General features: G+C 40.7%; 1 long non-coding RNA gene across 4 annotated transcripts in view; it reads right to left on the reverse strand.

Moving 5' to 3' along the window:
• The window catches only part of LOC144323058 (uncharacterized), a 122,145-nt gene that overhangs the window by 10,731 nt on the left and 99,340 nt on the right, over window positions 1-12,074 (reverse strand). For all 4 annotated transcript variants that reach the window (XR_013388602.1, XR_013388603.1, XR_013388605.1 and 1 more), the window contains exon 2: window positions 4,582-4,737. This is a non-coding gene — a long non-coding RNA (uncharacterized LOC144323058). The remainder of the gene's footprint in view (window positions 1-4,581; window positions 4,738-12,074) is intronic.

The raw sequence follows: 12,074 nt of genomic DNA on the forward strand, positions 1-12,074 counted from the left end.
TAATGGTTTCTTGCTAATGTATTGATATCCCACTTTATTTGCCCGTCTACCCACTGAAAGACATTAGATTGTTTCCAGTTTTTGGTAATTATTCATAGAACAGCTTTAAACATTTGTGGACAGGGTTCTGAATGAACATAAATTTTCATTTTTCCAGAGCAAATACCTAAAAATAGGATTGCTGGGTGAGATGACACGTGTACATTTATTTTTATAAGAAACTGCCAAACTGTTCTAGAGTGACTGCACCAATTTACATTTCAACTAGCAATGTACATAGGAGTTCCATACTACTGAATCCTCACCAGGTCCTAGCACTGTTAGTATTTTTTTTTAATTTTAGCCGTTCTAATACATACATAATGATATTTCATTATAGTTTGAATTTACATATCTCTACTGGCTAATGATGTTGGACATCTTTCATGTGCTTATTTGCCATCCATATACTCTCTTCGGTGAAGGGTCTGTTTAAGTCTTTTGCCAATTTTTTCACTGGGTTGTTTGTTGAATAAGACAGTTTTTAACATATCTTGGACACAAGCCCTTTGTTAGATATGTGATTTGCAAGTGTTTCCTCCCAGTTTTCAGCTTGTGTTTTGATTCTTCAAGAATATCTTTCACAGAACCAAAGCTTTCAGTTTTGATTAAGTCCAAATTATCAATTTTTTTTATTATTATTTATGATAGTCACAGAGAGAGAGAGAGAGGGAGAGGCAGAGACGCAGGCGGAGGGAGAAGCAGGCTCCATGCACCGGGAGCCCGACATGGGATTCGATCCCGGGTTTCCAGGATCGCGCCCTGGGCCAAAGGCAGGCGCCAAACGGCTGTGCCACCCAGGGATCCCTCAATTTTTTTTTCTTTTATGAATTCGACTTTTGCTATAATGTCTAAGAACTCTTTGCCTAACCTCAGGTCACAAAGATGCTCTACATTTTCCTTGAAAAGTTTTAGAGTTGCATATTTTCCCTTAGGATCTATGATCCATTTCGAGTTAAGTTTTGTATAAAGTGTGAGATTTAGATAGAGGTTCACTTTTTTGTGTGTATGAATGCCAATACCATTTGTTGAAAACACTATCATATCTCCACTGAATTTCTTTCGTATGTTTGGCAAAAATCAACCATTCATATTTGTTTGTGTCTATGTCTGTACTCTCTATTGTGTTCTGCTGATATATGTATCTCTCTCTCTCTCTCTCTGCCAATACCATATTGTTTGATTATTTTAAAATAAATCTTAAAATTGAATAGTGGGATTCTTCAAAAGCCAATATTCTTTTGAGTATTCTAGTTTCTTTGCCTTTCATATTGACTTTAGAATAAGCTTGTCAAATATCTATAAAAATTCTGCTAGGATTTTGGTTGAAACTGCATTTAATCCATAGGTCAATTCAGAGGAAAACAGCTTTTTTCCTATGTGGAATCTTCCAATCCATGAACATCGTTGGTTCCACATATATTTAGGTCTTCTTTGGTTTATTTCATCAGTATTTCAGAGTTTTAGCACATAGGCTTTATGTATATTTTGTTAGAATTGTACCTACATATTTCCTTCTAAGGGGAGTTCTTTTACATGGTACCTTTTAAAAATTATTCAATACTAATATTTAGAAATATGACAGATTTTTGTGTTTTGACTTTGTATCCTAGAATGTGACTAAACTCATTGCTATGGACTGAATTCTCTCCTTTCAAAATTCATATGTTCAAGCCCTAATCCCCCGTGTGAGTGTATTAGGAGACAGGGCCTTTCAGGAGGTAATTAAGGTTAAATGAGATCATAAGAGTGGAGCCCTAAGACAGTAAGAATGATGTCCTTATAAGAAGAGGAAGAGAAATGCATACAGGAACCTGCACACAGAGGAAAGGCCACATGAGGACATAGTGAGAAGGTTGACAATCTGCAAGCCAGAAATCAACCTTGTCAACATCTTGATCTTGGACTTCTAGCCTCCAGAATTTTGAGAAAGTAAATTCTGTTGTATAAGTCACCCAGTCCATCATATTTTTTTTATGAAAGTACTAGTAGACTTATAAATAAGCACTCACTTATTTACAGGAGTTTTTGATAGATTACTTGGGACTTTCTATGTAGATAATCATGTAATCTGCAAATAGGGAAAGCTTTATGTCTTCCTTTCTAATATATGTGGTTTTTGCTTTTATTTCTTGTCTTATTGCAGAGCCTAGAACTGCCAGTAGTAGTATTTTGAGTAAGTGTGGTGAAAGAAGACATCATTGGCTTGACCTGTTCCCAGTTTTAGGGGGAAGGCATTCAGTCTTTCCCCATTAACTATGATGTTAGTTGAAAGATTTTGCTGATGCTCTTTATCAGGTTGAAGTGATTCCCTTCTATTCCTAACCTGTTGAGAGTTTTTATCATGAGTTGGCTTTGGAGTTTGTCAAATGCTTTTCCTATTTCAAATTGCATGATTATATATTTCTTCTTAGCTTATTGATATAGCAGATAAGTTTAAATAATTTTTTGAATGATGAACTAGCTTTTTATACCTAGCTTTTATACCTGTTTGGTCATGGTGTATGATTCCTTTTATATATTCATAGATCCAATTTGGTGATATTTTGTTGAATATTTCTGCATCTAAATTCATGAGAGATATTCACCTGTAGTTTTAATTTTTTGCACTCTTTGTCTGATTTTGATATCAGGGTAAAACTGACCTCATAAAACTAGTTGGGACATTTTCCTTCCCTTTATATGTCCTGGAAGAGTTTGTGCATATTAGTGCATAATATAAACCTATATTTTTATTATAGGTTTGGTAGAATTTGCCAGTGAAACTATCTTGTTTTGGAGATTTCTTTTTTTTTTTAAGATTTTATTTATTTATTCATGAGAGACACAGAGAGAGAGAGAGAGAGGCAGAGACACAGGCAGAGGGAGAAGCAGGCTCCATGCAGGGAGCCTGACGGGGAACTTAATCCTGGGTCTCCAGGATCAGGCCCTGGACGGAAGGCGGTGCTAAACTGTTGAGCCACCTGGGCTGCCCTTGGAGATTTCTTTTGTGGAAAGTTTTTAATTATACATTTAACTGGTTTTATAGTTCCAGGACTATTCAGATTAACTATTTCATCGTGGGTGAGTTTAGATTCTTTGTGGATTTCAAGGAATTGGCCCATTCCAACTAATTTGTTGGATTTATGTACGTGGAATTTCATAGTATTTCTCTATTATCCTTTCAATGGCTTTGGGGTCTGTGGTTGATTCTTTGTAAAACACATTCCACAAGGAACCATATTCTATCGATTCATATAATTTCTCAATTTGCTAATAATATTCTTTTATGGTCTTTGGATCCTGCACATCTTTAGGGATTATAAAATGGGTTTGTAACAGGAATGGCATCTTTAGTTTAGATATAAAATATAAGGTAATGATTGATTTATCTAGTGTGTGGGCTTTTTGCTGCTGTCAGGCCTCCATTCCTCAGCCTTCAACCAGCTAGCTCCTAGGAAAAGATGGATGCAAGCTCAATCACCAATTTTTAGTTCTTTCTCCACCCTCTGTTTTAAATCTCCCCCTTCTATGACAGGAAAGAGATGAAAGCACAATACTTCCTTCTTAGAAAATCTTCAACCCTGCCTTAATATTGTTTTCAAGTCCTCAATTAGTAATTTGGAAAGAAGCTTGGGATAAATTAATAACTTGGTGATTATCTGCTATTATTCCCTCTCTGGAGGTGTTTATCAGAACTGTTCTTACAGTGAATGATTGTCTTCCTGTTACAGATCAAGAAGCTATGTTCCTTTAAAATAAGTATCTTTTATAGAAATTGTACAATATACCTGGATGTTATAGATATTATCTTTATCAGTAATAATATCAGGGTGGGGTTTATTATTTTCATTTCTTAGAAAAGAACAATAAAGCTAAGAGATGTTCAGTTCAAGAATGTTTCATGTTTCTGATTGGCTGTCTGACCCTGAAAAGATTACTTAATTGGTAATTAAGCCTCAGTTTCTTGATCTGTAAAATGGTAATAATAATATTACTTAATTCATAGGATTGGTTGAGAATTAAATGTGTCTGGCACATACTAAGAATCCAGTAAATTTTGTCATTATCCTTCTGTTATTACTATAGAATATACTATTTTCTTTGAAACTTTTACTGAATTTGTACTAAATATTCTTTAAAATTTATAAGCATTAAATTGAAAAAATAAAGTTAATTTGTACTCAATTAAGGAAATCTTGACTAACCAGACCACACAAATTATTCTTTAAGTTAACTGTTTCTTTTTTTTTTCTGCCCTCAGATCAGGTTCATAAGAAATGAACAGGGTATATTTAAAATAACAGACTCAGTATTCTATGGAAAAACAACCACCTCTGTGCCTTCTTACATTCTTGGTCCTGGAGAGTCCCTGGCTGGTGAGAGCCATCATCATCCCAGATGGCCTTACACAGGTTCATTAAGTTTACCAAGACAGGAAAATGGGCTAATGTTTTGTGCAAAATAGGATTTCTGTTCCCATTTCTCCCCCTCTGACTTCTTTTGCCATGTGACCTTGCATTGCTTCTCAATAGAGTAGATGGAATATACTTCCACACCTACCTGGATTTGGCCATGTGACTTCCTTCAGCCAATAAATTGTGAGCAAATGTGATGCTAAGCAGAGGCTTTAAATGCCTGTGTAGTTTGGCTTGGATGCTTTGCTTCTGCCATCTGCCATCTGCCATGACAGGAATGTGCCTTGGGGAGCTGCTGGTCCTGCAATGAGAAGGCACGTGGAACAGACGTAAGCTCAAACTGGGGCTTGGGGTCAAGTCCAACTGATTCCTGCAGAGAGCCCGAGGTCAACAAGGAAAAGCAGCATTTGTTGTTACAAGCCACTAAGATCTTGAGTTTGTTATGCAGCAAAAACTGACTAATTACATATGTTTTGGTGAATTTTCAACAATAAGAATTAAAATCTATTGTGTGTGGTGATGATAGGGAGTAGGTATTTCAGACACAGCTTGTCAGGAAATCCATTTAATCAAGTAAAGGCTATAAATTTCTTCCACAGCACTCAGGTGAAAGACACATCAGAGTTCCTTACATTTTGTAAATTCACCAACTCTGCTTTAAGCCATCACCTTTACGGATGGTGGTAAATTACATCTCACTTGTATTTTGAGATCCTCGCCCTCTCTTGGGTTGCTTAGAAACATTGGCATTTACAACATCCAGAAAATTGGGGAAAGGCTTATGACTGCTGTTCCTGAATCTCTTGTCCAAGGCCAGTGGGGAGTGTTCTAGTGTTGCAACCCCATTCTCTTCCTTTGTGCTGAGTTGTTCTGGGCATCATGGCTGAGGCTCTCAAGCAGTAGAACCTAGAGAAGTAGTTCTCAAATTCCAGTGTGCACACAGATCATTTGGCAATCCTGCTAAAATATAACTTTAGATCCAGTGGGTCTGTATTTCTGATGAGCTCCCAGGTGATGTTGACATTGCTGGTCATGAACAACACGTTGAGTAGCAGGAACCCAGAGTCCAGCCTTCCACGAAGCTACCCTTCCTCATGAGCACTCTGAATAACTGCGGCTCTGGTCTTCAGCACATGTAGGCCACCTGCCCTCCCCCCTTACCAACTCCCTACCTAATCCCACCCTCCAAGGTTGAACCATTCCCTTTGCCCTCTGTCCTTCATTCACTGGAAATATCTCCTTTTCAGGTAACAAGCTTCACAGCTCTCTGAGACTAGGGTTTAGAAATTAAAGTCTGGATCCTTCTCTCCCTTGCCAAGAGCATCAAAGACCTCCAGGACTCAAAGGCCTGGCTGTTCTTCCAAAAAGGGAGTCAAAGGAGAAAATTAACTCAATTGGCACTAACAGTAATAAAACTGAATGAATATCTCAATAAACCATCCAGCTACATTGGAACAGCCCAATTCCCTGGATTGCCAACTAGAGAATATTGTCCTGGAGACAGGTCTTTGGCTCAACCTGGTAACTACACATGCCTTCTGTCAGCTCAGAATTCTTGGTCACTTCACATTCAGAGGCCTTGGAAATGCTGATTTTTAGAACTGGCAGTCAAGATAATTAGCATGTAAATCACACCAAAGGGTTATAAGCAGGGCTGATAGGAACCCAGCCTTCAGGGCAGCCTTCCCAGTCCTGCAAGTTGATGGCCAGGAAACTGTTCTGATCGGGTTGCTTTATTTGCTAAATGTTTTGAGTTTAACAGGTTACTTGGGGAATAATTTTGCAGGCATGTATTTGTGTGCCTATTCTTATATATCTCATTTTTTTCCAGTGACCTTACAACACTTCTCAAATTTTGGTTTAAGCATCCAACTCATGCATAAGGTAAAATATCCTTCTATCAAGTCAATCTGTGACTGGTTTGCATGAGAATTCCAAGAAGCCAGCAGTCTTATTTTTTTTTTTTTTTTTTTTTGCCAGCAGCCTTATTTTACCAAAACATTAGGCAGAATTTATCCTGGTGGGATGGTGAGGCTGCTGAGTTCCAGGCCCATGGAGGAGACCCAATGGTGGTCTCTCAAAGAGGGTAGGAGGTGTTATAGAGATGTCAGGTACTACCAGGCTAACATCAAGACCCTCAAATAGCTAAGGGTGCTTTTGTCTCTTTTCTGGCCATTTCTTTTTCTTTCTTTCTGGCCTTTTCTTTTCTTTTGTCTTCTGTTGGCTCCCCTTGAGAAGCAGTTTTCAAAGACCTGAGGCAGCCTACTGAGGCTCTAGATGGGGGCTGGTAAGCTAAGTGCCACAAATCATCTGAGTAAAAGAAAGCTATTCCAGCAAGATGGACTCTTTAGTCTGGAAAGGGATGGGAAGTGAGGTATGCAAAGCGGGAGTTGAAGATTATAGGCCCCTGGGGGCATTATGGGAATTCCATGGGCTTTGTGTAACCCCCAGTCTCAATTTGCCTGTGATGAACCCCCAAAAGGTCTTCTTGTGCCTGACAGAATGGGTGTCAGGGAAGTGAGGTATTGGGGAAAATGTCTTGCACATATCTAGGCTTGGGGAGAGGCAGAGATCCCAGGGTGTGGTGGAGAAGCTGAGAGAAGGTATGGAGGCCTGGAGCAAGAAGGAGAGGGTCACAGGAAGCTGGCTGGGCCTGACCAAGGTTTCTGGGGCTGAGCAGTAGAAAGGCCAGTGTCCCTAACCCACAGTTTCCCAGCCCAGAGTCAGCACTCACAAGAAGTTTTCATGGGCAGAAACTCACCTTCCCTGCTAGCTCTCTGCTTGTTTCATGTTAGTTAAGCCAGGACATGAGTCAGTGTGTTGTGGACACATGGCTGTGGGGCTGGAAGCCATTCTTTAGTACACCTTCAGTTGTGAGGGAAGAAGCCAAAGCCCACTGGTAATTCTCTTCCTTAGCATTCTAGGTACCAGGGTTTTTGAGGTGATTTAGACATGAACTTGGCCACAGAGGTTCCAGTCTAATGGCCTAGTTCATGTGACTTACTCCAAGTCACACAGTAGTTAGTGACAAGGGTTAACCCAGAAGATCTGGCCTCAGTCTCATAACTTTTCCGTCCCTTACACTTCTACCTCTAAAGAGTATCTGTTCCATCACTCTAAGTACATTCTCTCTGTTTTAGTAGGGGAAGAAACCCTATGCTTCTCAGAGTTCAGTCTGCATGTGGATTGCATAGAAACTTATAAAAGGGCAACTCTGATTTGGTAGCTGTGGAGTGAGGCTGATGTTCTGCATCACTAAGTGGCTCCCGGGTGATGCCACTGCTGCAGGTCCACCAATCACACTTCGATTATCAATGCCTTAATCGACTGTAATCCATTGGTACAGGTCTTGGCTGAAAAGGATTCAGAACCAGTCCCTTCTCAGCAGTGATGGGGGTAGAGAAAAGAGGAGCAAAGGATCTGGGAGGAATTAGTCTGCCTTGCAGAGGTGTGGGAGGGACATGCATGGCAGAGTGCCCTGTGTTTGCCATTCCATAATAAGATGGTCTCCAAGTTCCCTTCCATGTCAAGGATTATAAGAGTGTATCATTCCAGCCAGACCCTAAGGTGGTATGGTGGCTGAATTATTATGCAAATCAAGACTATTAAGTAAAGTAAATAGCAGAGCTGACAGCCTATGTAGTATTAACTGAGGAGAACCAAGAATGGTTTCCTTTAATTCCTAATTTTAACCTCCTTTAACTCACCCTCTTATGCCCTACTTGGCTAGTGGTTGACAGTTTCCTTTCTCACTAAAACTTGAGATGCTCCAGGATGGCAGAATTAAGCCACTATCAGTCCCTACACCCAGTGGGAATGGATCAGCTCTTCTCCACATGGAGAAATCTTAGAGACCCTAGGGGTGAGGTCATCTGAGTTCTAATCCTGACCCTGCCACCAACCGGCTGTGCAACCTTATATAGTTTGTATAGTTTCCTTGGGCCTCAGTTTCCTCTCATCTATGATGAAGGGGGTAGGTCAGGTGGGCACTAGGGTCCTCTGGGATTTAATAGCTCAGTATTTTGTCGGAAACAGGAAGAAGGGAATTAATATGGGCCTCTGAGGTAGAGGGAGGTTGGAATCACTAGCTTTCTTTTTTTTTTTTTAATTTTAATTAATTTATTTTTTGAATCACTAGCTTTCAAGTGACATCTCCAGACCTGAAAAGTGCGACTCTTAATTCCTAAATGAGACGAGAGCTGTTAAACTGTCAGGAGAGTGCTAGGCAATGGTAAGAGCACAATGACTGTGAGACAGCATCCCCACTTTGCAGGCCATGGTGAGGATTCAGTGGCCTGCCTGCAGTAGGTCCTCAATGAGTAGGGTATGGGGACACCAAGTGGAAAGGTCAGCTGCAGACAGGGGCTGAGACCAGCTGCCAATTTCGGATGTTGTCCCAGGCCAGCCCTGCTGTCCAGAATTCCCACTCTAGGTTTTTACTCTTTCTTTTCCAATCAAATTTTACCTCAGGTTAGAGCTATTCAAGCAAGTTATTCAGATAACCAAGGCTAAAAATATATGACTTTGGCCAGGAATATCCAGCTAATGATGCCTAGTGCCTCTGTGTTGGCCCCAGTTAAGCAGCCACCTTCACGCTGTCCTGATCACCAGGGCTCTGGATGACGCATCTCCAGCTCATTCTTTCTCCTGTTCTAGAGACCAGAACCAGAATTTACTGCTGCTGTGGGTCAGTAGCTCCCCTCTTCCTCTGTAGTTCTTCTTCCCTCCTCACCCATTCTCTCTCTTCTTCTCCCCAGGCTTGCTGGCAACAAGTCTCCTCCCAAACCCCTGCCTCCTCTATAGTTCCCCACTCGCCTTTGAGTCTTTGTGATGGAAGCCTATTAGAGAGACTTCCTATTTTATGCAGTACTCTAATATTTCCCGCAGTTTCAAAGTGCTTGACTTGCCTGTTGGACTTGCCTCAACTATTCTTCACACTTGGAGGACCAGGGCTCAGGGGGATCAAGTTGGCTGAAGGCACAACTGTCAGAGTATATGGGTACAGATGAATCCAGAACTCTGGTCACTCTAAGGCCCTTTGTGGTTCTCTTTGGGAGCTGGTGTGTGTACTCACCCCTGTGTGCTGGTGGTGCTATTGGCAGGATGGGGTGTATGGCACACACAAGTGGGGTCTGGGGCAGGATGTGCTTTATGGAGTAACACAACTGTCAGCAGAGCCACCTCTTCTCATACCTGTAGCAAGAAGCCAGTTTGCTCAAATGCAACTGGAAAGAATCAGCTCTTGACCCTGATTCTGACCAGGACCAGACCAGGGGTACTGTGGCTACATCTCTGTCTTGTTTTTCTCTCATCAAGTGCAGATCAGCAACAAGCCTGTTCGTAAACACGGATCCTCTCCCCCATTTCTGGGTACTTCCCTGCCCAGCTGTGATTATTAATTTTATGTGTCAACTTGGCTAGGCCATGGTATTCAGTTTCTGGACAAACATGAAAGTAGATGCTGCTGTGAAGGCATTTTTAGATGAGATTAACACATTCACATCAGTAGACTTTGAGTAAAGCAGATTACCTTTCATAATGGGTGTGGACCTCATCCAGTCCTAGATGTCCTGGAGGTCCTCTAGGGAGAGGGAACTCTGTCAGCTGACTTCCTTCAGATCTAAATGGCAATACCAGCTCTTCCCTGGGTCTCCAGCCAGCCAGCCTGCCCTGCAGAGTTTGGACTTGCCAACTCCTACAATCATGTGAGCCAATTTCTGAAATCTCTGTCTGTCTCTCTCCTCTACTACCTATCCATCCATCCATCCATCCATCCATCCATTATCTACAGAGAGATAATAATATACACAACACCTGTTGGTTCTGTTTGTCTTGAGAACTTGATGGATATGCCATTTGAGGTGACCACAGAGTCCTGAGGAATAACCCAGAGACAACACCAATGGCAAACTGACGAGGATTGATCTCTTTATCTGTCTGAGGTGAGACTGGACACTGGTGGTTAAAATTCTGGACAGACTGGCACAAGGTGCATCCCCGTTGTCCTAATAACTTTTTGCTGTATCTAAGGGATATAGGGGTGGGACTGTACTTTCATAAATTCCCAGCTGAGTGTATGTCCTAGGTGTCATTTTTTTCACATCAAGTTTAAATACTTAATTTATCTTAAAAGTGAGATAATTTCTTACTTTACTATTTCTTCAGAGGAGACCATCAATATCTGTTCTGGGGTTCTGAAGAATCACACCCAATCAATGCAATCTGGGGATTGCTCTTTGTTAAATAGCAGGAGGAGGCCCAAGAGACAGGATCCAGGTCTAGGAGGCACATGTAAGTCCTTGTTTCTCTATCTATAAAACGGGCACAGTGATGGCTGCCATCACCATCATCACCATCATCATTGTCACCCACTGGACTACTACGGAGAGAGAGAAATGATCATAGAAATGTCTTCGTTCCTCCTCATTCTTTATCCCTTCTTGCTCTCTTTTCATTGGTTGCTTCTCAAGGGATGAATAACGCTCCCCCAGAACTAAGCTGGGAGTTAGCAACCAATACAGTACATCAATCTAAGCTAAAAGGTAAGGCTTTCAGGTCAGTAGGTTTTGATGTTTGTCTCCATTCCCCTCACCTCCAGCTTCTGCAATGCCTGAGCCATTCTAGCCCCTTTATTGGGTATGGAAGGGGCAGAGTGATTTTACTGATACTGCAGAGGAGACCCAGGATGGCTGACAGGAGGCTCAGGCACTACAGCAAGCCTGAGGTGGGGGTCGTTTTAAGGGGAATGGGGCTCCCTGTACCTCTCAGACCATACCTCATAGGTCAAAGGCCAAGAGACTTGGGTACTAACCCCAGATCTGCAATTAATCTTCTGTGTGAACTTGCACAGGCCACTGAACAGAACTAAGGCTTAGAGCCTTAGCTTCCTTTTTGTAAAATAGAGATGATATTACTGCTCTGTGTGCACATACACATACACACACACGCATCTTTTGATATCAGCATTAAAAAATCTTTTCCAGTTTTATTGAGAAATAATTGACATATATCACTATATAAACTTAATTAGGGCCTATGGCATGATGGTTTGAGTTAAGTATATTGTCAAATGATTATCATAATAGGTTTAGCTAACACCTATCTTCTCACATAGATTCAATGAAAAGAAAAGAAAGAAGAGAAGAATAAAGGAAAATATTTTTCTATGGTGACGAGAACTCTTAGGATCTATTCTGTTAACAACTTTCCTATATATCGTACAGCAGTGTTCACTATAGCCATCATGTTGTACACTGTATCCCTAGTATTTATTTATCTTATAACTGGAAGTGTGTACCTTTTGACCACCTTCTTGCAAGTCCCCCTCCCCCTGATCCTCACCTCTAGTAACCACAAGTCTGATCTCTTTTTCTAGGTGTTTGATTTTTTTGTGTTTGTTGTTTTGTTTTAAAGATTCACATAAAAATGAGATCATACAGTGTTTGTCTCTGTGTTTGACTTATTTCGCTTAGCAAAATGCCCTCTAGGTCTATCCATGTTGTCCCAAATGGTAGGATTTCCTTGTTTGTTTTTTTAATGGCTGAATAATATTCCATATTCCATTATATATATATATATATATATAAATATATATATATATATATTTATATATATAAACTTGGGGCACCAGCATTTTTC

The sequence above is a fragment of the Canis aureus genome, chromosome 11 (assembly GCF_053574225.1).
Source record: "Canis aureus isolate CA01 chromosome 11, VMU_Caureus_v.1.0, whole genome shotgun sequence".
In the NCBI taxonomy this organism is placed as follows: domain Eukaryota; kingdom Metazoa; phylum Chordata; class Mammalia; order Carnivora; family Canidae; genus Canis; species Canis aureus.